Source organism: Phocoena sinus, chromosome 1 (assembly GCF_008692025.1).
Source record: "Phocoena sinus isolate mPhoSin1 chromosome 1, mPhoSin1.pri, whole genome shotgun sequence".
In the NCBI taxonomy this organism is placed as follows: domain Eukaryota; kingdom Metazoa; phylum Chordata; class Mammalia; order Artiodactyla; family Phocoenidae; genus Phocoena; species Phocoena sinus.
This window is the reverse complement of record NC_045763.1, coordinates 27,125,296-27,153,090: the sequence shown is the minus strand read 5'-3', so window position 1 is coordinate 27,153,090 and position 27,795 is coordinate 27,125,296. Positions and strand designations below refer to the sequence as shown.

General features: G+C 48.3%; 1 protein-coding gene across 1 annotated transcript in view; it reads left to right on the top strand.

Annotated features, from left to right (window-relative positions):
* The window catches only part of CSMD2 (CUB and Sushi multiple domains 2), a 661,952-nt gene that overhangs the window by 248,750 nt on the left and 385,407 nt on the right, over positions 1 to 27,795 (top strand). The gene's annotated exons all lie outside the window — the stretch shown is intronic.

Here is a 27,795-nt window from a genome sequence, read left to right as displayed (position 1 = left end):
CACGCACCGCTGGAGAGCCTTCCTCTCATGATAATGAGAAGTCACTACGTATTTTTAGAGCTGGGGTAAATTTTTACAGTGATTTTGGTATCTGATTTGAAGCACGTCCTTGCTGAAGAATTACAGGATGGGCCTTGGTCGAGTAACTTGCAGTAAGACTAACAGTGTTCTGGTCTCAGGACGTGGACAGGGTCTCAGTGAAATGATTTGAAATACTGTTCCATTTCCGGAAGCATCCAACCAAGGGAACAGAGCCCTGAGTGGCGGTTGCTTTTCCCATCCCCAGGGCTCTGAGATGGGACAGGCATTGTGTCGCGATTTCTGCGGGAAGGACTAGCCTGCTCTCTATCATTCTGGCTTGACCACGAAGCGGGGCTTTTGTGATGTGTACTCCGCTGCCATGGAGACCGGTGTTGGCAGGTTTGGGAAGAGAGGGATGATGAGGGCTCACCAGCCTTAGTTGCTTGTGGTCTCCCAGAGACGTGCCTGAACTGAGGTCGACTTTGGGAGTGTTTAGCTTCCTGTTTGGGTGACAAGCTGTGAGAGTGGTGGGGTGGCGTTCAGAACATGTTCTCGTATTCTCCTGGTGGCTCTGTTTTCAGGATAAGGGCACCACTGGGACCTGGGTCAGCACATCGGGAGCCAAGAGAAGGATGCACTTAGGTGTGCTTCTCTGTAGCCTTCGTTGCTGCGCGGTGCTGGGGAAAGCAGGGCTCGGTGCCTGGGACGGAGGCAGAGGAGGTGTCACCGAGGGCTCTGAGAGAAGCAGAAAGTGGTAGCTACAAAAGTCAGGGGCAGATAGCACCTCGGAAAGACAGGCACAGTGGTCAGTGGGCTGGAGACGCAGGCGGAGACGGGGAGGAAGGGTGGGAGAGGAAGAAAACAGGTGTCTGCGGATATCAAACACCTCTTTTGTACCAGGTTTCGTGCTATGTTGTAGAAACGCCAGTTGAGAAGGACATGGCCCTTTGAGGGTGAGACAATCAGGCAAACCCACAATAGGAGCCAAGTATGACTCTCTGAGAGGGATAAAGTGGTAACAGACTCCTCCCAGACATGGACTTAGAGCTTTGGGAACCGGGAAACTCAAATTTCCTGGTGTAGTGGAAGGCACACTGACCTGGGAGTCAGAAAACCTTGGTGTCATCAGCTCATCGCGTGAACTTGGCCACTTCAGGTCATTTGCTACCCTGGATGGGGTGTTGAGAGGGACATCAGTGAGCTGATGACTAATTGCTGTGTGGAGGCTGGTCCAGGGCCAGTGGCTAGATATTTGGTGCTCAGAGTTGGGGTGGAACTCTAGATGACTCTTCACTGAACTGCACTCCCAGGGACCTGCCCAGCCTGAAGACCTGTCCCCCTGCCTCTTTTTGTAAAATACCTATTTTTCTGGTCATAAATGTAATACATATGCTCCTTATAGAAAACACAGAAAATATTAAAAGGTATAAGGAAATGAATAACAAGTATTAACATTTTGACGTATTCCCCTTTGGCCTTTTTGCTTTGCCTAGATCGAGCTAGCTGGCCGCTTATATATATTTTAATATTACAAAATTAGGAACTTAAAATAGATCAGTAGTTATGTACTTTTAACTTAACATTATATCACGAAAATTTTTTCCTTGTGTCATGACAGATGTCTCCAAAGTATAATAGGCGTGATAATAGTATTTATTTCGTTAAAAAAACAGTATTTATTGAGCTTTGGTTATCAATATTTGGCAGGCTAATTCTAAGCTCTAACAGCTATAATTTCATTTCGTCTTCTATGAAGTAGGTAGCATAATCTTCCTCCTTTTACAGATGAGGAAAACGAGGCCCAGAGAGGTTATGTCCCTTGCTTGAAGTCACACAGGTAGTAAGGGGCAGAGCTGAGATTCAAGCCCAGGTTAGTTGGACTTGAAAGCCCATCTTCTTAGCCAGCCAGCACAGGAGTCATGCTGCATTTGTGAAGGACTGTCGGCTGTGTGGCATTCCCTCGTGACACTGACACAATTTACTCGATCAGATCTCTTGATAGATTGTTTCCAAGTTTTCACTTCTATAAACAGATACGAAGATGAATATCCTTGCCGGTTCCCTCTCTTCCAGCCCCAAAGCCTCTTCCACTCACTTGTTTGTCTTCGGGCCAAGTGGTCTCCCACAGCTTCTGCCCCCCAGGTGTGGGTCTACACGGTTGTCCAAACTTCTGGAGTGAAGCAAATCTGAAAGATTATTCCTTTTCCTATTAAGTCACTCAGTGGGGAAGGAATTTAGCAGAGGAGATCGTTAAGGGAGTCATTCAGAACTCTTTGCTCTAAGATTAAATTATAATTATTTACAGGGTTGATGCATTGCCAGGCAGGATGCATTTGTTGTTCTAATTTATACCTGCGTAGCAACCACGGATAAGCAAACTTGGAGGCTCAGGATGGAGGCTCAGGACGTGTGTGCAAAGAACCTGCTCTTTCCCCAGCCCCTCTCCTTTATGTATCCCTGGATTCCTGTGAAAATGTGATGCTCCTGGTTTCTAAGTATACTGCTTTTATCAGCATACGTTACGATTTTAGGCTGTTCTCTTGAGTTCTGCACCAAGCATAGAAAGACAGCAGATCTTCTTAGAAAAGATGAATTTGAACAACTGGGCATCCCTTTATCTATTGAGAAAAACAGAGACACCTTTGAGAGAAAAAAGTCCACTATCTCCCTTATCGGGTAGCAGATTCGTGCTGATTCAGAAGAGGGTGGTGGCATAGACTGTCCCTGACTCAGTTTCCACACTGTCCTCCTACCCCAAGGGGGAATATAAACAGGAGAGTTTAAATTAGGGGTTCCTCTGGTTTGGATTTCATGGACTAGTAAAATTTCCAAACAATCGGGGAAGTATAGGGTTGATAATTTTTTATTTTGCCAAGTAAGGATATTAGAGAGAAAAAAAAAAAAAAAAAAACCTGCCAACTCCTCAGAACATTATTCCATAAAACAAAGGACAATTCAAAGCCAAAAATACAGCAGGATATAATCAATTGCACTGACATAATGAAGGACAGGGGTGGGAGGAGTGTACATAATAGCGTCGTTTGCCCGTAACTATAAAGTCCTGTGATGTATGTACATCAATCAGTGGATTGCTGATTCCTGCTGCGCTTGTCCATCACTGGCCTCTGGGAATCCCACCATACACGTTTTGAGCAGGAAAAGGTTGTTACTATGGTGAGCACTGAACCCTGTAACTCTGACATGCCGAGAGGGTCTCAAGCATCTTAGACTTACTCTCCCTAAAGTTAATTGCCTTTTTGTGTGTGCGACTGACCAGGAGCAAAAGCTGGGTTTGAACTGACTGAGAGTTACAATCCACATAGTAGATTTGGTATTACTCCCCCACTACACACACACATACACACACACAGACAGCCGAAGGACACACACCCCTCCAAGTCATCACCATATACACATCACCAGGTCAGACCCCCTGACATGTACATACTTCTAGTTCTAGTTCACCGAACTCAATTTAGGGGCCAGATTTTCTGTCACTGATCTTTCTCTCGGGGTTAGGTGGTGGTCTTTCTTCTGCTCTGACCCAGTCTTGGCAATGACCTTCAGGGAGCCCCATTCCTTCCGCTCCAATTCTAGGTAAATACTCTCACCACTGCTCCAGTTCCTCATGAGGTCCCTGGATTTTCAGAGGGCTGTGGCTGAGGGATGCAGAAGACTCTTAAAACCCGGGGTTCTGGGTCCCTGGAGGGAATCAGGATCGTGTTATCGTAACGAGGAGAAATAATTGTCAGCCCATTACAGAGCCGGCCTCTCCATCAAGGAGAAAATCAGTGAGTTAAAGTCCACCCAGAATCTGTCCCCTTCTCCCTCTGCCTCATGCTGGCCTCTCTCCATTGGAGTCTCACCAGACGCTTCCTCTGGGCTACAAGGAAGGAGAGGAAGCCAGACACTCCTCCAAGAACAGAGGTGAGGTCCGTACAGCGTCTCCAGGATTAGGTGTCAAGCCTGCACCTTGGCATCTAACTGGGGAGATAGCAAGCTCGGGAGTCAGATGGACTTGGGCTCAAAACCCAGATCCACTTCTTAACAGCTGTGTAATCTCAGGATATTTACTAAACCTCTCTGAACCTCAGTTTCCACATCTGAAAAATGGGGCTCATTTTACCAACCTACAAAGCATATGGAAAGGGATAAACAGGCGAACTGCTACCTAATTTATAGTAGGAATAACAGTCCTGGGATGGGGACGAGAGGCAGGAGCTCACTCTTTGAGGGGAAAAGGGTAAGAAGAGGCATCTCCAGCCACTCGGAGCCTCCCATGAGGCCATCTCCCAGCCTGCCAGCCCAGTGGCATCTTACCAGGCAGAAAGGCACACACAGGCTGGTCACTCTGCCTGATCCAGCTCCCAGGGGAATTGCCTGGAAACCAGGTAAGGCAGACTGGCAGAGAGCCCCTGGGTCAGACTAGAGGATGCCCTTGCAAAGGTCAGAAGGTGGAGGGTGAAACCGTCTTCCCAGAGCTGCACTTTGTGAGCACATTGCGGGCGGCATCAGCTCTTCTCTGCCTGGACCCAGCCCCAGGCTGGCCAATTAGCTGCTTTTTAGAAAAGCAGAGGAAGGTTCAGCTCATTCAGCTACCAATGGCTACTCTGTGCCGGACTGGAAGCAGGGGCGCTCCCCCGGAGCCTGGCACAGCCCCTGCCCTCAGCGGCCTGCAGATTTGGAGAGCAGGGGCAGAGAGTATGGAAAGGATATCCAGGAGAGCACTGCAGAGAGAGGGGAGGAGCATCTCTGCCTGGGACCCGCTCGCTGTCTCTGACTGATGAAGATGCAGTTTGTAGGGCCTTCCTCCCTCCTTCGCTCCTTCCCTTCCGCAGTCTGCCCCCACCCCTTGGCAATTTCCTCCTAGAGCAGGGAGGGCAGGCAGGGCATGACCTGCACTCGGAATTGAAGCCGCCCTTTTCTGGGGGCCAGCAGACGTGCCAGCCACCGGCGCGTGTTTGTTGGGGTGTGTACGGCTCCTTCCCACATCTGGGATTTCTGTGTAGACCCCAGGACCGCTCTCCCATCTTCTGTGCGTCAGTCTCTGCTGTGATTCCCAGCCTCTCTTCCTTGCTTCCTTCAATATACTTCAATTTTCATTCTTTGTTTCACTCCAGTCATTTGGGATCTGCTGCCCATTCTCTGTGTGCCCACACCCCCAAGCCAAGCCCCCCACAGACCTCTATGTGACAGACTTGCTTCCACCAAACATGTAAAGTAGGAAAAGGAAGGAGAACACACCGCAGGGCTTCAGAGGAGCACATTGTCCTGGGGCTCCAGGCGGGGCCTGCAGTTGAGTTGGGCCTTGAAGGGTGGGTACCATTTTGATATGGGAGATGGAGATGAGGGGGCGGGTGGGCATCATTCTAGGACTGCTGCCTGGGCCTCCTGGCCAATGTAAGAGCTCCCTTCCCTGATCTCGGAAGTGGTCCCAGGGATTCTCTAGTGAAGATTTTCTCCACCGTGCCCCCACCCTGGGGCTCTGACATCTACCTCTGAGCCTTGGTGGCCCCTTCCACCTGCAGAAGAATAGAAGAAAGTCGACTCCACCGTCTGGAGTTCCCGGGTCCTGCCCCCAGGGCCACCCAGTAGACTTCAGCTGGTTTTGAAAACAGAACTTCCCTGGAAATCAGGTTCAACCTACTCTCTGAATTCAACTTTGAGGGGTTTTCTTTACCTTGTTTCCCTTCATTTGTTTGCTTTTGTTTTTATGGGTGGGGATACAAAAACTCCCATCTACTTTAGAGACATTCAGTTTGAAAATTCTGCTAGTAACATTTTATCCTCTTGAAAGACTGAGTTTTAATTGTTAAGCATTTTACACATGGAATTTGAGCCAACTAGAACCGTTTGATCTCAATGACTTTTAACTAGATATTTCATTCAGGAGTCATTAGATTCAGATATGATTAGAACGAGAACAGCATGCCAATGGGGATTTGTTAATAATAACTGTTCACTTATTTATTAATTCACATATACTTTGTCAAACCATTAGTTTAGATCATTTTGGTTCTTTGTTACTTTTCCCCTGTTTATTTTTGGTAATCATTTACTGCCAGCCTTCTATGAACTAGGCTCTGCTAGGTGCTAGGGAGACAAAGACACAGTCCCATCCCCAAGGAGTTACTTGTTTACTCCACAAATGTTTAAGTAATAGCCATGCACATGTACAGGACCCTGGAGCTCACAGGGCGAAGGGGCAGCATATAATTAAGTGCTTTACAATCTCATGTGTTAGGTACTTTTCTAAGAGGTATACAGAAGTTCCCATAGGGGCTAAAAAAGAAATGTAATAGCTAGGATTCTTTTGGTTCAAGACACAGAAACCCACCTCCAGCCGACTCAAGCTAGAAAGGGAATATGTTGTCTTCTGTAACTGAAAAGTCCAGGGACTGGCTACAAGCACTGCTGGATCAAGGCGTGCAGATATCCACAACTGCAGATGTCCACAGTTGCTTCTCCCGCTCCCACAGCTTTGTTCTCCTGTGCGTTGGCTTCAGTCTCAGGCAAGCTTTACCCATGAAGTAGCAGAGGTGACTGCCATCAGCTTCCTCCATCCTACTGGTGTAGCAATCCTAGCAGAAAGGAAGTGTGTCTTTCCTAATGGCTCCACAAAAGCCCTCAGATGATTCTTGATTGGACCAGATTGGATCATGTGCTCCACCCTCAATATCAGTATAGCTAGAGAATGTCCTCATTGGCCACTCCCAGGTCACATGACTATCTGTCCTGCCCACACCTCTGACTGGGAGTGGAGAAGAGGTGGGTCACCAAAGGAATACAGGGTCACTGGGAAGACAGAAACAAAGGACGTCCTCTAATAAAAGGTCTCAGTCTTCTGTCAGGATGGAGGGGCAGCTGGGAGGACTCAGATAAATGAGTCCCAGAGGGGATGACTTTTGAGTTGAACTGAGGGGGTGTAAAAGCTTGCCACCGGCATGGAGCAGGAAGGCCTTGGTGTGTTTGGAGCTTTGCAAGTGGGGGGGTACAGGGTGCAAGAAAGCAAGGACAGGATATGAGGCCTGAGATGAGCACAGGAAGAGCATGGGCCATGAAGAACCTTGTCCCCATGTTCATAAGCTGGGAGAGGATTCCACAGACTGCAGAAAGCTATTGAAGTATTTTAAGCAGAGGAGTAACATAATCACACTGAATCTTAATTGGGTTCAACTAGAAGCCTCAGAAACCAGCTCTAAAACTCTGTGACCCCTCAGGCAAGAGATCATCCAGCCTTGAATTATGGCAGTTGTAAAGGGATGGAGCAGAGGAGGTGACATCAGAAAACACCTCAGATATAGAATCACCTGCTTTGGGGGCTTCATTGGAAAGGAGGAATGAAGGCAGGGGAGGAGTCTGGAGTGAACCCCTAGTTTCTGGCTAGATGACTGTGGCAGGATCATTTACCAGAGGAACACAGTGGAAGGAGCAGTACTGAGGGACGGTGATGCTCGCTGGCTTCCCCAGCATGAAATGGGCACAGAGAGAGAAGTTAAGGCCATAGCAAGGAAGGAGATACAGGGACACAGGTGCCCTTGGTTACTGATACACAGTCTTTGGGATAAGACTAGTGCAGATGGTCATGGGACGATCAATAGCTATGGCTGAAAAGTTCGGTACTTAAATAAATACTCTGGCAGGGCCTTGAGAAGTCATCTTCAGGATCAGCACCAGCACCACCTCCATCAAGAGTGTCTCCTTCAACATCTCGGTCAGCCTTACCATCTCCATCTTTCCTGCCATCATTTTTCCATCATAATTCATTCACACAAACTACTTAAGCCCTTCTATTGTCTGACGTTGAGCTTGGCACTGGGAATACAATGGTGGAGGAGACAGATGAAGCCCCTGTCTTTGTGGGACTTCTGGTCTACTTGGGGGAAACTGACATTAATAAAAGGATCACAAAATAAATGTAAAATACACTTGTGATAAGCACCATGAAGGAGATGAACAGGATGGGGAATAATAGCAATGGAGACCTTATTAAGATAAAGGGGTCAGGGGAGGCCTCTCTGAGGGAGTAGGATCTAAGATTAAGACCTGACTACTGAGAAGGAGCCACCATGGGAGGAACTCAGGATCAGCATTTCAGGCAGAGGGAATTGCACACGTAAAGGCCCATTGTCACAATGCCCTATTTTCCTTTGAACTTCATACAGGGAAGTGGCGTAGGCCTATGCCTGTCTTCTGGGGTTTCCGACTGAATGCCAGGAGCAAGGCAGGGTCAAGGTGTCGGGCTGGCAGAGATGCTCAGAGATGCAGCTGAGCTGGCAAGGGGACGGGCCTATTCCAGCCAAGACTCAGAACCTGCCACCTTCCTGTGGGTCTGTGACACCCTTGCTTCCCTCTCCTTTCCTGCCCCATCACAATGCTTCAAGCCAGCCCAAGAAGCTGTTCTCTTCTCATGGAGCCCATGAAATTGCATCTGTTGTCTCCATCAGGAGCCAGCCCATAAATAACCAGCCCTTTAAAATCTCATCTCCCGTATCAGAGATGGAAGTAGCATTACTGGCTCTGCAGCCGAGCAGTGGGAAGGGATTAGTGCCCCAGCGTGCTGCTGGCAGAACAGGCCTGGAGAGCTGGGGAGTGAGGCTGGGGCTCCTGCACATGCCACAGGGTATCAACGTGACTTCCTTGTTTGCATCACTGAGAACTTGTTCTCAGGAAGAGAACACAAGCCGCGGCTGGAAGGGGCAGGAAGTGAGCCAGGGTTGTTCGCTGTCGGCACGTTGGCTCCTCTAGAGCTGGCGATTCAGCCAAGTTCTGTGTGTGGGAAGCTGAGGTCGGGCAGCTGGCCTGTACCCCGTGGGTCTGACTGCATGCGACAGGTTGGTAATAGGTACGGCGTCTGCGTGGCGGCCCGTGCCGGGACCGTGAAGGGCACCAGACAGCAAGATGCGCTTGCCGCCCTCTCTTGAGGAGCTGCCAGCTGCCTGATGGTGCCGCTAAGTCAGAAGGAAGGAGCTGTCCCCTTCCAGAGGCCCATCATTCTGGTACGATCTGCCTTCCAGAATGATGTTAGTCCGTTAACAGCGTTCAAGGCCCCAGTCCTGGTCTTCCTCTTCGCACTTGGCCACAAATGTTTGTTCTACTCACTTTGGGCATCAGCTAGCCCACGTTTCACACTGGCTTTTGCCTGTCCCTTGCTCTTACAATCTCTTCTGGCTTCCTAAGACACCCACAGCCTCACCAGGGAAGCAGCGTTCACAGAGAAAACTAGCATTTGACAGTCTGATAAGATGGCAGATGGTCACTGTTGAGCTAAACAGATTCCGTCATTTGGGAAAGGAGAGGGCGGGCTTGGTTTGAAGAAAACGGCGAGGCTTCACGGAATAGTAGAACTCCAGTGTCCCTGAGAACTTCTCATCTATGTTCTTGGAAGAGTGGTCTATCTTGGCTGCCTCTAATTCTTCTGTCGCCAATAATTCCCACCTACTTCACCATGCCTTCTACCCCCAGCCTTGCCCTGAAACCATTCCTATTAAGATCATCATAAGAGAACCAACCCCCACTCCAAACACTACCACTTCCAATGCCAAAGCCAAAAGATCATCTTTAGGTCTCATCTTACTGGATACTTCTACATTCCTTTACATTGTTGGTTATCTCTCCCTTTGGAACTTTCCTTTCTCTTTTTTTTTCTTTCTCAAGCTACTGTCTGTGATTCTTCTTGACCCCTCTGACCATTCCTTCTCTGTCTTCTTTGGTGACTCCAAGATTCTGCTCTTGTCTTACTGCTCTGTCCATTCCACACATTCTTCCTGGGTAAACTTATCTGTTCCTGTGGCTTCAGATAAACCACCTGTCTCTTTACAACTCTCAAATCTGGCTCCCTAGCCTGGCCTCCCCACTGAGCATAAGACTGTGGGGCCAACTCTTGTTGGACAGCTCTACCTTGATGTCCCCCCAGTGTCTCCAACTCGACAGGTCCCAACTTCACTCGTAATCGACGACTGAAACAGTCAGGGTTTGTTTCCTTTCTTAGTTTATGGCACCACCCTCTACCAAGTCATCCAAAACTCTGGGAATCATCCCTGTTTAATCCCTCTCTCTCACCAGCCACATTCAATTAATTGCTAAATTCTCCCAATGTACCTCCTATAGCACATCTCGCTGTCTTTACTACCACTCCCCCAGTTCAGCCCATCATCTTTTCTTCTTTGTGGGTTGTAATAGCCTCCTTGCTGATTGCTTAGCTTCTTGTCCTCTCCAATTCATCTTCCCTGCTGCTACCAGAATGGTTTAATTAAAATGCAGATCTGACATGCTAAGCCCCAGGCAAAAGCTTTCAATCATCTTCCATTGTCTACAGAATAAAATTCCAGCCCTTCATAGGCCCTTCTTGATCCAGCCCTTGCCTCCCACACTAGTCTTGTCTCTTGCCACTTCCTTCTTTGAACTTCATTAACCCTAACACTCGTTGGTATAACACCACAAAGTTTTATTTCTCGCTCATGCTACACATTTATCGTGAGAGTGGCTCTAAACCACATAGTCATGCGGGGGCGGGCGGGGTTGGGGGCGGCTGGTATCCAGGCTCTAGGATCTTATAGCTCCACCATCAAAGAGAGTAGAGAATTTAGCATGGGCTTTTCACTGCCCCAGCCCAGATATGATACATATCACTCCCACGCATGTTTCATTGGCCAAAAGTAGTCACATGGTCCAGCCTAGCCATAAGGGAGCCTGGAAACATGATAGCAGATGAAATGGTTGGTGAGCCAATATCTCTGCCACACCTCACATTTCAGTAGACAAATGCCCTCGCTCCTGCCCCTCCCTTTATGCTCCAGCTCTCATATTCTCCAAGGATTCCCTGCTAGAGACATCTTCTCTTTCTTGCACTCATCATTTTTCTCTTCCCTCTTAAACATTGCTTAATATTAAAGAACATAGAGAGGTGTTCTAATATCTACCATCTGAAGTCAAAACAAAAACAGCACGCACCAAACTCCTCCATCTCTCAGCCCCATTCAGCTACAGCCTTGGGAATATTGCCGGTGACCAGTGTCACTCCTCCATCTTCATCTGACTTGGCTTCTTGGGAACGTAACACTGGCCATGTGTCCTTAAACTAGTTCTTTCTCCTAGCTGACTTAAACCACGTAGCTAGCTGTCTATGGCCATTCCTTCTCTGTCTCGTTTGCTGTCTCCTCCACTGCTCAAGCCCTGTCCACCCTTTACATGTGGACTGCCCAGGGGGCCCTGGGACCCTCCTCTTCTCCATTTACCCCCCCCTCCCAGCTAATCTCAATGAATCACAGGTTGGCTTTCAAAATCATCTATACGCCAATGGCTCTCGATTTCAATGTCCAGCCCTAAGGGACCTTTTGGGCTCCATATATATGAACAGGAATCTCAAAATCTCAACAGTATCTCAAAATGAACACTTCGAAACAGACTTTTTTTTTAACTGTGATAAAATAAGCGTAATGTAAAACTGACCATTTTAATCATGTTTAAGCGTACAATTCAGTGTCATTAAGTACATTCGCATTGTTGTACAACCAACACCACTATCCATCTCTAGAACTTTTTTTGCCTTCCCAAAGCGAAGCTCAGTACTCATTAAACAATAACTCCCCGTCTACTCCCATCCTCTGGTAACCACCATTCTACTTTCTGTCTCTATGAATTTGACTACAAGTCATACAATACTTGTTCTTTTTGTGGTAGCATAATATTTTCAAGGTCCATCCATACTATAGCGTGTATCAGAATTTCATTCCCTTTTAAGGCTTAATAACATTCCACAGTCCGTATATACCACATTTTGTTTGTTCATTCATCTGTCTATGGACATAGGACATGCCCTTCTCCCCCTAATCTCTCCTCTCCCAGCCTTCTCCACCTCTGTCTACTCCCCAGAAGAAGCTGCTCTGCCCATTCTGTGCCACCGGCATCCGGCTGCTCAAGGGCCTTGTCTCCCAGCTTCTACCCCTGCTGTAGTCCATTCTCCATAAAGCAACTGAAGTGCCTGACATTTACACATCCCATCATGTCTCCCTTGTTTAAGGCTTGCCAATGCCTTCCCATCATACTTAGAATAAAATCCTACAAGACTATGGGGTTACTGCCCACCTCTTTGAATTCCATCCTATCACCCACACCCGCTCACTGCACCCCAGCTCCACTTGCCTCCCTCCTGCCCCTTGGATGGGCTAAGCAGATTCCCTCCTGGGGCCTGCACTAGCTGTTCTCAGGGTTTAAGATCCTCTTCCTTCATAGTTCAAAAACAAACAACAGCAAAAAAAAAAAAAAAAAAACACAAGAAAAAACACAAAAAAGACCTGGCTGTTTTGAAATGCAGAGTTCCATTTAAATTTCCCCTCCTTAAAAAGGCTTACCCTGTCCATGCAACCTAAAGGAATCCCTCACTAACACAACATGTTTTATTTTAGGTATTTGTCAGTCCCTGATGTTTTGTGGCTTACTTATGGATTTGTCTTTTTTCTGTTCCCTCCCTTCCCCCGCCACTGCCTGCAGAACCCTGAAAAGCTGTAAAGGCAGGGCTTGGCACTTAGTAGGTGTCCAAGACCAGCTTCTTGGGAGGAGAAACTTGCTTCCGCCTCACCAGTAACAGTGTCCTGGGGCTAATTGCAAAGGTTAACATGGAGCCTCTGCACCGAGTATTTTAAGTAATAACCTTCCTGGGGGACATTTGCAAATTAGCCCTGACTCTTGCTGATTCCTCATCCTAAACTCAGTCTGATTAATAATTAATCAGCAAACTGCTCGGCCAGAGCAGGTGGATCAGTGCTAGAAAGGATCTTAAATTATGCAAGTCACTTGGCCAGTCTTAAAAAAATAAAAAGCTCAGCAGTCGGCAGAACTGGAGAGGTTTGATTGCAACGTGAGTGAGGTTAAGTTTTCTCAGTTGTTGTTTTCCGTTTTTGTCTTTTTTTTTTCTTCCTTTTGACTAAGAAATCAATTAGGCTCAAACTTGCCACCTCAGAGAGAGACTGTGGAGCACAGAAATAGAAATGTGTTAAATATCACTCTTTTTTGTTCCTTCCCTTCAAAAGAGTTTGGGTCTGGGAGACAGAGGTTAAAATTAGCGGGTTTGTTAAGCAGATGCCTGTCTGGCACCTGATGTCAATTTCTGCAGCCACGTCAGTTTCAGCTATCCCTTCACTTCCTCTGACCCGCAGCACACTGGGCCTGGCAGGAAGGAGGAGAGAGGTTCGATTGAGCGCTGCTCTCTCCGCCTGCCTCGGTTGGGGCAGAATCAATTTGCCGGCAACGTGTCGCACCAGGAGTCCTTCTAGTGCTCTTTGCCTCCTGCCTACGAACCCCAGGGAGACAGGAAAAAAGGCAATCAGGGTGATGAACAGGCTCCCCACTGCAGGAGTGAACCCGGTGACCGCCGGGGACCCCTTTTATCCTCAGTCTGCAGCCTCCATCCTCCCAAGGCTGGTCCTGCATGTCTTGCGTGTGGCTCCATCTTTCTCCTCCAGATTCCTCTTCTGGTCACTGGTGCTATGGCCAAGGGGGAGGTTCAGAGAAAGCAGAGCGATCCATTGACATTGCTCTCTGGGCCAGAGGAAAGCCAGGGATATAGGATTTAGAGCAGTTAGTGCAACCCGATGCCCGTTAAAACCAACACCCAGATCAACTAAGTCAGAATGCCCAGGGGTTGGGGGCTTCCCTGGTGGCACAGTGGTTGAGAGTCCGCCTGCCGATGCAGGGGACACGGGTTTGTGCCCCGGTCTGGGAAGATCCCACATGCCGCGGAGCGGCTGGGCCGGTGAGCCATGGCCGCTGAGCCTGCGCTCCGCAATGGGAGAGGCCACAACAGTGAGAGGCCCGCATACCGCAAAAAAAAAAAAAAAAAAAATGCCCAGGGGTGGGAGCTGGGCATCAGTATTTGTAAAGCTCCCGTGGGATCCCCATGTGCACTAAAGTGGGGGACCACAAACGGGTGGAGGGTAGGAAGCTTTGGGGAAAGAGGTTACGAAGGACATCAAAGAATGAAGTAGGAAATGGGCTGATCAGGAGTTGACTGTCTTCCCCAGAAATAGAGGGACATCTGTCTGTCTTGTGATGGGCAGGGGAGAAGAGGTGGCAAGACACAGCAGCTTCCAGGAGCCCCAAAGCTCCTGATCTCTCTCAGTTCTACCCCCGATTAAAAAAAAAAATACCCTCTAGAACGCACCCCTTGTTTCCCAAATGGTGATGCACCAACCAACTCCCTGAAACAGAAAACTTGCCTAGAAGGCATTTGGGAATGCAGATTCCTAAGTCCTACCCCAGACTACTAACTCCAAAATTTCTGAGGATTCTGCCCAAATTCAGTATTTGTAACTATTCTCTCAGGTGTTCGGAAGTAGATGAAAGTTTCAGGGCCACACTGGGCCTAAATAGAACTCTTGCCAGGGCAATAATAGGGTGTGGGTGGATTTTTGCCTATTAAGAAACGCTCTGTCTTCTTATGAATGGCTCCGTTATCGAATTTCTTGGCATGGAAATTCCCAGATATATATATATATATGTATACACACCCGGGAATTTCCATATATATATATATTTTTTTTAAATAAATTTATTTATTTCATTTGTTTATTTTTGGCTGTGTTGGGTCTTCATTGCTGCACACAGGCTTTCTCTAGGTGCGGTGAGCGGGGGCTACTCTTCGTTGCGGTGTGAGGGCTTCTAATTGAGGCGGCTTCTCTTGTTGCGGAGCACAGCCTCTAGGTGCGCGGGCTTCAGTAGTTGTGGCACGTGTGCTTGGTAGTTGTGGCTCATGGGCTCTAGAGCGCAGGCTCAGTAGTTGTGGTGCACGGGCTTAGTTGCTCCGCAGCATGTGGGATCTTCCCGGACCAGGGCTTGAGCCCATGTCCCCTGCATTGGCAGGCGGATTCTTAACCACTGCGCCACCAGGGAAGCCCCTCCTGGGTTATGTTTGACTCATATGTTTGGTTACGGTTTATGCACAAGGCCAGGCGGGCACATCTGTTACCTAAAACAAAGCACACTGACTCCTAACTGACTTTATGAATTTATTAAACAAATAAATTCATTTAACAAATAAACTCTGTTTTTGCCTGCCTGCTCTATGCCGGGTTCTGTGATAAGCCCTGTGGTTACAATGCTGAACTAGAACGTCTCAACTCTCTGGCTTTGAAGTCTAGCCTCACCTTCTTATCTGCCTGGTGGAGGCCCACACAAAGACTGTCTCCTTCGTGTGTGAAATCCTGAGATGTGATAGCATCTCTGCCTTCCCTCCCCACCCACCCACCCTGGACTCCTGCTGTACTGGCACCAGCCATTTCTTCTCTAGCGTCCTTCTCCCAACATGAACTCTTGAAGAGCACGAACTTGCCCCAGCATCCCTGAATCCTCAGTGCTCAGCCAAAATCCTGGCAACAGGCAGGCATCAAGGTTTGCTGACAGTTTGTTGAATAAATAGAGCCTCTGACATCTTAGAATCTCAGCACCCTCCTCAAAGCCCCGTCTCACCCCACCAGAAAGAAAGGCAGGTAGCACTTTGTCCCACCTACCTCGTCTCAGAGTCTTTGGCAACGGGACAGATATCATGATAAGTCAGCAGGCACATATCTCTTGTTCGCCTCAATGAGCCAGTAGGTTCCTATGCTGAATGACATCACATATGTTGTCTCCGTGGATCTTCGTCAGCGTCGACAAGTTAGGTATCGCATCTTGCAGAAGAAGACATTGAGCCTCGGAGGCTCAGCATCCTCTCCCCACACGCTCTCCCCTCCATCTGGGTTTTTCCCTTTCCATTCTCTGTGCACACCATTCTTGGGATAATTCCTTGCCCTTAGAGCAGGCTCTGGTGTTCTCTGTCTGGCCCTTTCGAGTCTCTGATTATCTGCTCCCTCCTGCCTTAATATACCTTCCGGGGTGTAATGATCTTTAAGAGCTACAGGGTGTCAGGCAGTGTACCAAGGGTTTCACATGCATTATCTCATTCTATCCCTGTGAAACTCTTGTGAAGAATGTACCATCATCCCTATTTTTCAGGTGGTAAAACTAAGACTCCAAGAGGTTAAGACACCTGTCAAAAGTCATACAGCTGGTAAGCACGTGAGCCAGGAGTTGGACGCCGCCCATGCCAGACTCTAAATTCTGGTCTACTGCCCCTCTCATCCTGCTCCTTGAGCTCTGATTCATTTCTACTCTGATCCCATCATTCAAGTGGCTTTTTGGGTCTCTCTTTTTCAGTCTTGGGCCCTCTCTTTCCTCCATCTACAGGCCTGTAGAGTCAGTCCTGGGTCCCAGCCAGCACAGGGAGGCCCCTATCCACTGTGCACTGCTGACACCTCCAGGATTGCATCTCCCACTCAGTTCTCCTCACGTCCCAGGATAGTCCCAGTTGAAGCAAGTCCCTGGCTCTTGAGCTAAGCATTGAGTTTTCCCTAGAATTACACTGGAGTCTTGCTCTGTTCCTATGACAGGCCACTGAGACTTACAGGCTGCTTCTCATGGAGAAGGTAAGGGTAACGTGACTTCTGCCCAATGCTTCTCCCCTCTCCCAGTTTTCCCTCCTGCATTCTATACTGCCGGCTCAGTGAAGGAGATGTGAAACCTCCTTGGGGGATGTTTGTGGCAGGTCGCCTGGAGAATGCTTGGCCAAAGGGCGTGTGGGCTGCTAAGTCCCAAGCTGGGTGCTGAGTACCCCCAGCCCCATGATGGGTCCCCAGTTAGGCTTGATCCTCCCACTTGGATACCTGTTGCCCTTCCCCCATGATGCCACAGCTCCAGGTGTCCGTGGCCCAAGTCGGGAGGTAGCAAGGGCTCACTCATCCTGTTCTACCTCCAGTTCTGGTCCCCGAGCCCAGATCTGCAGACCTGGCTGAGAGAAGGACCATGTATCAGGGTCTCCCCTTCAGCATCCCAGGAAAGATCCCCAGGACTCCCTACTCACCCCTGAACCTCAAGAAAGGCAGAGTTTGAGCAAGAGGAAGATCAGGGATTTAGGAGTCAATGTTGGGTTCAAATACCAGCTCTGCTGCCAATAAACCACGTGACCTCAGTTAACTTATCCTCTGGGGGCCTTGCACAGAGTTACAAGAAACATTTGGCAAGAAAGACTGAACAAGCCCAGCTTCCCAGCCTTTAAATCCTGCTTGTGTCTTTCCTCTGACCTTGCATGGCTGAAGTACCTGGAAGGGCCTCCCTCCCTCTCCCCGACTCCTGGAGCCTCCCAGCAGGTGCTCCAAGCAGACAGCTGCACAGGCTCCCTTCAGAGATTCCAAGGTGTTGTGGGTCTCAGCCTCTGCCGCTGATTGGTCAGGGTGGCAGCTGCAGGCTGGCCCCCAGCGGGAGGCCACAGCAGGAGGTTTTCATGACCCTCTGGGCCAGGCAGCTGAGGTCCCAGGGCCATTTGGCAGGACCCTCAAGGGCACGCAGAGACACACAGGAATGAACAATATGGCTTTGGCTTCTCCCTCTGAGCCGGGTGCTCAGCTTTCTGAACTTCAGCGGCCCCAGTTTTATAAGGCAGGTGGCGGGTCCCCCTCTCCCCCCAGCCACTCCCCCTTCTCCCCCGCAGCCCGCTGGGAACCTGCGGCTTGTGCACAGAGACTTTCTAACTTTTCACGTATAAACGCAGCACCACAGACTCCCCTCCAGCAGGAGCCGCCCCCTACAGTGATTTTTCTGGAACTGGGAGGGTTTGAAGAAAAGACGAGTGTTCTTGGTAGAGTGTCAACATTCCAGGCATCTACACTCATTATTTCCTTCGCATTTTCAAGTAACTGTGAGGAACTGAGACTGAGCAAGGTCATGTGGCCAAGGTCACAGAGCTGGCAAGTCACAGACTGAAGCCAGGGCCCCTTGCCTTCCAGCCTCTTGGTCTTTGTGCCCCTCTGGATTGGGTTGGGAATTCCAACCAGGAAGAGACTTTGGGTGTCCTGGAAGGATGCCCCCAGGCCTACAGCCTCAGCCCCCCTCTCCTTCCCCTGGTTGTGGTCCTTGTCTTTTTTTTTTTTTTTTTTTTTTTTTTGCGATACGCGGGCCTCTCACTGCTGTGGCGTCTCCCGTTGCGGAGCACAGGCTCCGGACGCGCAGGCTCAGCGGCCATGGCTCACGGGCCCAGCCACAACGCGGCATGTGAGATCTTCCCGGACCGGGGCACGAACCCGTGTTCCCTGCATCGGCAGGCGAACTCTCAACCACTGCGCCACCAGGGAAGCCCGGGTCCTTGTCTTTTGAGCTGTACTTGGTAGGAGCTTTGGACAGGCTTCCCTGCTCACCAAGGCCTCAACTGCCACGTGCCGCCAGCTCCCTAGCGGACGCCCCATGAGCACAGGACAGACTGCCGGCAGCCTTCCCCTGCAGGAGAGCCCTGTCACTGCAAACAAATGGCCCATGTCATCCAGCCATGTCCTCCCCACTGCTGGTCTGTGGCCTGAGTTGTCCAGATAACTCTTTTCATTTGATGTTGTCTTACGGATGCCACAAAGGTCCCTGGGCAATGACAGCCTAGCCATTGCCCCAACCAAGAGGAGACGCAGGCAGGCCTGCTTCCTGGCTTCTGTGTGCTGCCTGTTAGGCTCTCATAATTGTCTGAATCTGTCAAGCTCCATCAGGTGACATTTTTCACATAAAGGCAAATGTCCCCTAGGCCACGCTCTGAGCTGGGGATGGCATCCAGAATGCTGATGTGACCTCCATCCTTCCACCAGCGATTTCCTTCACAGTTGCCCATCTTCTCCCAACCCTTGCCCCACGATGCCCTTCTAAGCTCCCCTAAATCCCCCCAATCCCTCTTCTTGTAATTATCCTCCCCCAGCCCCTCCCCCGGCTCCCCTCTACCCACCACCCCATGCCAGTGCCTTGGCAAGTAATTGCTTTCACAGGGAAGTTGACAAGTCTCTGGCGACTCCTAGCCCGGCTGGGAAAGATTCATTATTCTGTATCTGGAAATAACCAGGCCCATCAGCCCAGGGCTGAGATAACACCAGTGTATAAATTCTCTGTTCAGGGGAATTAATTAGGATTCCTTATTAAAGATCCAATTAGGCAAAAGGGCATTTTATCTGTGATAGTCAGCTGCTTCTATTTTGCTAAAGCCATAACTCCAAGTTTAAAAAAAGAAAAGGAGAAAAACCAGGGGCTGTGTTTTCCTCTAAAACAATTCACTCTTTCAGTGTCAGTTATGTCTTCATCAGGATGTGAAAATAGATGTTCTCATTCAATTTGCAATGCTTTATCTCCTCAGGGTCTAGTAATGACGCACTATATCCCTTTAGCAAGAACCACGGCCCAGATGGGTATTTGGGGAGTGGGACATTTGGTTAGGATGGCTGCAAGAGAAACAGCGTTTTTTTTAGCAACCCAATTCACGGGCTGGCAGGAAATGCCGGCTCTGCCGCATTCTGTCCCTGCAACCTTGGGCCAGGCATTTAACCTCTCTGAGCTTCAGTCTCCTCTCTGAATCTATCTCCCAGGGCCAGGGAGAGGGTTAGGAGTCAATTGGTGCAATATAATAAAGTGACTAAGAACCAGCTCTTGACTGGGATGACCTTTCATCACATGTACAAGCCAGGAGTCCTTGGACCAGTCCACCTCTCTGAGCCTTGGTTTCCTCATCTGCAAAATGAGAGAGAAATCCCTCCTCCAAGGCTCTGGGAGGATTAAATGAGAATAGGTGAAGGCACCCTGCCTATGGAGGGCGCTTAATACATGTTTCTCAAACCTGAATCAACCCATTTTGTATTTCCCTCAAAGATGCCCAGTGGGTTTCCCTGGTGGCGCAGTGGTTGAGAGTCCGCCTGCCGATGCAGGGGACGCGGGTTCGTGCCCCGGTCCGGGAAGATCCCACATGCCGCGGAGCGGCTGGTCCCGTGAGCCATGACCGCTGAGCCTGCGTGTCCGGAGCCTGTGCTCCACAACGGGAGAGGCCACAACAGTGAGAGGCCCACGTACCGCACAAAAAAAAAAAAAAAAAAAGCCCAGTGAGGATCCCTGGGAAGAGCTGTTCCTTCTCCCCACCGGGAAGAAATGGAGCTCTTTTGTCCTGGGTGGGGACTCGGGTGTTAAGTTCCCCAGGTGGTTCTAAAGTACACTGGGGCTGATACTTTGTGGTTCCCAAAGGAAGCAGTTCAGACAGGAGAGGGGTCACCTCTTCACCTCAGTGGTCTCCCTGCTTTACTCCCAGCCTGGGACCCAATGCCCAAAGTCCACCTGACCATATGATGTGGACATGCTCCGTGTAACCCCACAGATATTTTATTTGCATTGTTGAAGAGAGCAGCCACAGCCTGTTTTTCCAGGAAAGAGAAGACTAGGAGGAATAAGAGAATCTGAGGCTTCCAGAAAAGTTCTGTAGAAAGCGTGCTGTTGCCCTCCTGCTTCATTCCATGGATAAGGACACTGAGTCCCAGCATCACTCAGCAAGCACATACCAGAGCCAGGGTGGAATCCAGGCTCTCCAAGTCTGATCCAGCCCTATTTCTACCACCTTTGATATTTCCAGGCTCCCTACCACTGGACCAGCGTTTGCCAGACTTCACAACCATGTTCCTCTCCCGTCTGCCTGTCCTGACTCATTGCTGTGCCCCACCCAGTGCCTCAGGTTACCCCATAGAGGAGCCACTTTATCTTCTGTGTCCCTCTTCTCAACCTTTCCTTAATATTCTCTTGATCTCAACGCCCCCTTTTAAAGTCCCTGCACCCTCTGACACCCACTCCTTCCACCATGACCCCTCTGCCCTTACCTCTTCCTACTCTCTCTCTTGTCCGCTCCGGTAGCCACACTGGCTTCCTTGCTGTTCCCTAGACACCAGACATGCTCTTCCTATCTCAGGGCCTTTGCACATACTGTCCTTTCCACCTGGAATGCTCTTCCTCCCGGACGTCACCTCACTTCCTCACTTCTTTCAGGTGTCACCTCCAAGGTCACATTCTCGGCGAGGGCTTCCCGACCACCTGTTTAAAAACTACAAGTGCCTCTTTCTATCCTTCAGTGTCTGTTTTTTTCGCAGCTGGATCCCCACACCTTAAAGAGGGCTGGCATTTGGGGGTTCCAGCCCTTGGTTCCATCCCTGGAAGCTCAGGTGAGGAAACTGAGGCACAGAGAGGTGGCAGGTGGCTTTACTCCAGGTCACCGAGGGAGTTCGTGTCACAGGAGTGACCTGCTGGTTGATCTTAAAGCAACTGTAAAGGTAGTCGTGCTCTCAGGGTTATTTGCGTCTGTCTACGTGCTTTGCCCGGGTCCTCAGGGCCTGACTTCACTAAGTGATGCCCTTGAGCCTCACTGAGGCCTCCGAGAGGCAGCCCCGTTCAGGACACACATCCTGGAAACAAACCAGCCTGCTGTAGAAATGCGTTGCTAGAAGAGAACACAGTCTGGGCTGAGAATCAAGAAATCCTCTCCCCCTTGGCACTCCCCTCCCCGTTCCCCTATCCCCCCCTGCCAATTCCCCCATCAAATAATTCCTGATGATGAAGTTAAGATGATTCATTGGTTTTCTGATGAGCATGAATTCATCATCACAATCTACATGTTTCAATCCCCTGATACGCGCTCTCAGATTCCTGACCTGATTAATATGTAAAGTGCTTTATCCTGTGACTTAACAAGAGAAAATCCAGCTTGGTTTTAGGAGCCCGCATGGCTTCCTGCCTGTGGGGTTCTGGGGAGTGCCGGAGATGCTGCCGACTCCACCCTGGGGATGGTGCAAGGAGCTTATCGGGGACTGGGTCAAGGTGCCAGCAGGCACCTCAGCTGAGAAGGTGTTGGTTGCCCAGGGCCAGGCCCCGGAATGCATAGCACTGCAGCCTCAGGCCCAAGGTCTCATCACCCAGAGAGCCCTGGCTGCAAAGTTGTTCAACATGTACGGGCCCACAGATTTGTAGGGGCTGGGAATAGCCCACACCTCATGTCTGGGAGCCTGGGGGAGATGCAGCATCCCGCTTCTGAGCCTTTCTGGAGGGACAGCCAGTGTGCCCAGCCAACTTTCGTCCAAGGCCATCTAAGCCTGATCCCGGTACCATGTCCCCAGGCCTCTCCGCAGGGCCGGCTCAGGCTCAGGCTCAACCAGCAGCCTTGAGCCTCCCTTCCACAGCCCCAGCCCTTGGAGCAGGCCCTGCTGCCGCTCGGTCTTGTCATATCTGAGACGCCTTCCGTTTAAGATCTCGATCCCAGCCTCTTTCACCTTGCCCGCCATGCATCCCCGCCCCTCCCCTACCAGATTCTGCTGGGGGCCCAGACTGTACCAGTTTTGCCCCTGCTTCCTTGGACTCAGACTGTGCCTCATACCGCCAGGTAGGGCCAGCCTGCCTGTCTCCACCACCCTCATCCCTGACCCACAAACCCATAGGCCCACCCCTATGTGGCCACCCATCTCATGAGACGCTGTTTGCCTAGAGTCAGACATGGATTCACACCTCAGCTCCAGGATTTGGGAAAGGGAGTTCACCTCTCTGAGCCTCTGTTTCTTTAATTTTAAAATAGGGCTGTCAGCAGTGATAATTGATGCTGCTTGGGGCCGTTGTGAATTTCGTATTAGCACTAAGCCGCATGTCTGGCATGTAGATAGCACTCGATTGAGTAGTAGCTGTTATTATTATTCATTTTTACGGCTGCTGACTGAGGTGGACAGGTGCTCCCACTTTTCTGATGTGGAAATGGAAGCTCAAAGGTGTTGCGGTTGGGATGTGGTTGAGGGGAGCAAGGCAGCACCTATTCTCCACAGAAGTACCTGGAGCCTTTGGGAGAAAAGGATTTGGGACCCTGCAGAAGATGGGGGTTCCCAAGAGGAGACCTGCCCTGTAGGAGATGGGGACCCAGTCAATGACCTGGACACCCCAACAAGATGGCGGTCCCAGCAGTGGAAGGCCGTGGCACATCTGTGTCTGATGCTGGGATTCTTATGCCCCTGGAATCAGGGTATTGACCTAGTTTGGTTTTTCCCAAAAGCAGACCTGAAACAAAGGCTCAAGGGCAAGTAGTTTATTGAAAGGTGCAGATAACACCAGTCGAGGAGGTGGACATGATAGGGGAAGGGACAGTAGCCTATAAGGGGTATGTGATCACACCAGCTATCACAGTAGGGGCCTGGGGCATAATCCCACAAGGATACTCTGGGAAACCCAGATCTGCAGAACTCAGGTCTTAGAATTATCCCACCCAAAGAGCAAGGGAGCTGGGGTATTTATACATCAATTCTCCAAAGTCATTGAATGAGGGCTGCTCCTGGGGGTTTAGTAGTGCCTGGTCCTTCCAGCCTACTGTGCACATGGACAGAGTGGCCTTAGATGGGGAAAGATGCCCTTGGGCGCAGGGGTACCTATGCTGGCAGTTGGCAGTCAGCTGGCCCACTCTGAAAGACCCAGGATTATTGGCCAGACACTAACAGCACCTGCTATTATTGGTAGAGGTGAACTGAAAGAGCTGAAACACTTAGCGCTTAGGCAGCTTTGTGGTGGGACCCAGCTCACTGGGCATGACCTTGGGGAAGGAGCATCTTCCCTTAAGCCTTGAGAAACCACTGAGACTTGGGCAAATCCACAGAAATCTGCAGAGAAGACAGAGGCTCTGGTGAGCAGGTACAGGGGACAGCAGGACCCCATTATCCAAGTAGCCCCACTGCTGTGACACTAACCCCCCACCACTGTCAGACAACAGCGCTGGAGACCTCCCAGGACAGGAGGAGGGGGAGACCCCACATCAGGGTGTGTTTGGATCTCCTGCCCTTCCAGCAGGCTGCAGCCAGCAAGTAAGAGGACCCTTTCAGGGACCGGTATCAACCACACGAGGGTCCTGGGAAAGGCTAGGCTGCCTGCTGGCTTGGCACTTAGCCATTGACATTTGGAAAATCAGGCACGTGAAACCTATTTTGGGGTCACAGAATTGTAAGTTCTGTGAATTTAGGTCACATACACATACACATTTATACAAACTGGTTATTCACTGGGATGCGAGAATCTGCTGTCAACATTCAAATATTTTTGGAAAGTTTTGCTTTTTCCTGGCTGCACTTTTTTTTTTTTTGAGTGAAGTCGTGCTTATTCCTTCACCAGGGGTGAAGTCACAAAGAGCTCATGCATAGTTGAGCAGGGACGCCCACGTGGGGGCTTTATTTAGACACTCCCCCAGCATTCACTTCGTCATTTCTGGAAGTACCATGAAAAGTTTCAGAACTCAGCCTGGAGAGCAGGAAAAGGGCTCAGAGTTCAAACACATCTATGACCCATTTAGTCTTCTAAAGTATGTGGGAGAGATCTCCTTCGTGCTTTACTTCCCCATCCTTCCTCCCCTCCCACCCTCTGGCTGGGAGGCTGCTGGACAGAGCCCAGGACTTGGAGTCAGATAAACGGAGTTCTACTGGGCAACCTTGGGCAGGGACTAATCTCTCAATGTTCCCTTCTGCCAAGTGGGTGTAATACGGTCAAAAATGGTGCTCAAGAGACAAGTGGAACATAGTAGATGCTCAGTAAGTGCTACTTTCTACCCCACTTCCTTCCTTATGAGTAATTTTAGTTCTCTCTTTGCTTTAATTCCTATTCTTCCTGGCTCAGTCATCCAGGTTGTACCAAGCGGAGATGTGACCCAGGTGTTTCTCTTGATGTGGGGAGCGGCTGGATGGTTAGTGTGATGATCCACTCAAGTCATAATAAAGCATCACCAACTTATTGCACACCTACTGCTATACTAGGGACATTCCATTAATCATTTTTAAGAGATTGACATAAGCGTTCTCACCATCCCATTTTCTCTGATTTCTGTCTGCACTTGGTCATTCACCTCCTACAAATGCTCTGAAGTCTGTGCTTGGGGCCCAGAGATTCCAAATCCCCACTTTCTGCTTCAAAATCACTCAGCCAGTCTCAGCGGAAAAGAGTAAAAGCACAATTATTTTGCTGGTTTCCAGCAAAAGGAAAACAGCTTTAAAAGAATACAGACCATTAGTTTTTTTTGTTTCCATTATAAACGTAACACATGGTCATTAAAGAAAATTTAGAAAATAGAGAAAATTTGATAAATAAAGAAACTCATGCATGAACATTTTTTAAAATAAATTTATTTATTTACTTACTTATTTTTGGCTGCGTTGGGTCTTCATTGCTGTGAGCAGGCTTTCTCCAGTTGTGGCAAGCTGGGGCTACTCTTCGTTGTGGTGTGCGGGCTTCTCATTGCGGTGGCTTCTCTTGTTGCCAAGCATGGGCTCTAGGCGCACGGGCTCTAGGTGCAAGGGCTTCAGTAGTTGTGGCTCGCAGGCTCTAGAGCACAGGCTCAGTAGTTGTGGTGCATGGGCTCAGTTGCTCCGCAGCATGTGGGATCTTCCCGGACCAGGGCTCGAACCCATGCCCCTGCATTGGCAGGCGGATTCTTAACCACTGTGCCGCCAGGGAAGTCCCTGCATGAACATGTTGATGTATTTCCTTCTATTTTTTTTTTCCTAGGCATGGCTTTGTTTTGTTTTGCATTTAAAGATCTGTGTTCTGGGAGTTTATGTATCTATCCTTTTTTGTTATTTACCAAAGCAATTCATGCTCATTGTGGAAAATGCAAAACATACCCAAGGGTACAGAATAAAATATTCGAGTCTCGTTTGTCAACCCCCTACCCGAAGTCTCCTCTCCTCCCCAGAGGCAAACGTTATTAACAAATTTGGTATGTAGCTATGTAGACCTGTCTCTATGCATTTACACACACACACGGGACAGGGAATTAAACATGTTATCCTACAACTTGTTTCTGTTCTCTTAAGTGCACATATTAGATATTTTTCCATGTCAGTACCTATATCTACCTCATTATTTTTTAAACAATTGGCTAATAATTAACCATTTTTCATCATTTCAAACAGCACTACAGTTAACACCTTCATGCATGTATCTCGGTGCACATCTTGGAGCATTTATAGGATAACTTCCTTAAAGTGGGATTTCTGAGTCAAAGTGTGTGTCTTTTTAATTTAGTTTCTGCCTAAGTATACTCCCCCAAAGCTGTGCCAACTTAATATTTCCATCAACCATGTATGAGACTGGCTATTTCCCTACATCCTTCCCAAATTAAAATTTCGTTATTTTTATCCTTCTTGATGGGTGAAAAATAACACTTCATTCTTTTGATTTCCATTCCTTTAATTATTAGTAATTGATCACCTTTTCATTTGTTTATGGTCATTTCTATTTTATTTTCTGAACTACCTACTTATATTCTTTATCCATTTTTCTATTGGGTTGTATGTGTTTTTCCTATTGATTTTTAGGAGCTCTTTGTATATTTTGAATATTAAAACTATGTCTATATCTTAGTCTGTTCAGGCTGCTACAACAAAAATGCCACAGACCGGTGGCGTATAAACAGAAATTTATTTCTTACAGTTCTGGAGGCTGAGAAGTCCAAGATCAAAGTGCCAGCAGACTTTGTCTGGTAAACGCTTGCTTCCTGGTTCAAAGCTGGCCATCTCCTTGCCGTGTCCTCACATGGCAGAAGGGGCAAGGGAGCTCTCTGCAGCCTCTTTTATAAGACCACTGATCCCAGTTGTGAGGGCTCCACCCTCATGACCTTATGAACTATCAAGGACCCCACCTCCAAATAACATGACATTGGGGGTTAGGTTTCAACATATGAATTTGGGGGGGGACACAGACATTCAGTCTACACCACTTTGTCCTATATGTTGTCAAGTTTTCCTCAGTAAGTAACTTGTCTTTCAGCTTTATTTTATTCTTCCTCATAGCAGACATTTTCTCTATTTCTTCTAGAACTCTCAGACTTTTATATTCTGCAGTCAGCTCTTTAATCTGCCTGAATTATATTTTGTGCCAGGTGTGAGATATAGATCTAACTTTTAGTTCCAAATGAATAATGAATTGTTCCAAACCTGTCCTTTCTGAGTTGAAATGGCCCTTTTATCATAAACTAAGTTCATGTCTATCCATGGTTCTATGTCTGGATTTTTTCTTCTATTTCATTTATCTGTTTTTCTACTTATGTGCCAGAATCACATAGTTTCAATTACCATAGTTATATAGTAATTTTTTTTTCTAGTAGGAAAAGTTCTCCCTCACTATTCGTTTTAAAACATTTTATTGGCAGTTTTTGTGCATTTACTTTTCCAGGTAAATTTTAGAATAAGATTTTCAGATTTCTCACAAGAAATTCCATTGTGACTTTGGTTAGAATTTCACTGAATTTGCAGGTTAATTTGGAAAGAACTGACATTTTTACAATAGTGAATATTCCTGTACAGGACCATGGTATGTCTCCCATTTTTCAGATCTTTGTTTACATTATTTAATAAAATTTTATAGTTTTCATCACTTAGGCCTAGTGAATTTCTTGTTAGGTTTATTCCTAGGTAGTTTTATAGCTTTTATTGTTATTGTGAAGAGTATCATTTTGCCATTGCATTTTCTAATTGTTTATTGCTTGTAAATAAGAGAACCATTGATTTCTGTACATTTCTTTTGTAATCAACCATCTTATTGAACTCTCGCATTAGCTCTAATAGTTTTAAAGTTGATTATTTCAGATTTTCTAGGTTAGAAAATCATATTAGCTGCAAGTAATGTGATTTTGCTTCTTCCTTTCCAATATGTATGCTTTTTGTTCCCCTGGCTTCTTACATGGCTAATCCCTCCAGAGCTGTATTCAAGAAGAATGGTAGGTTTGGCAGCCCCCAACCTATCTCTGCATAGGAGACACTTAAAGGCAAGCATAATTTTTTCTAAATTCTTTATTACGGATCAACAAAAACAGCAAAATTTCTAAAGGTGATTATACTCCCATTTTGTATAAGGTTGATCAATCATGCATTATTCCATATTAAGTAATGTTATTAATTT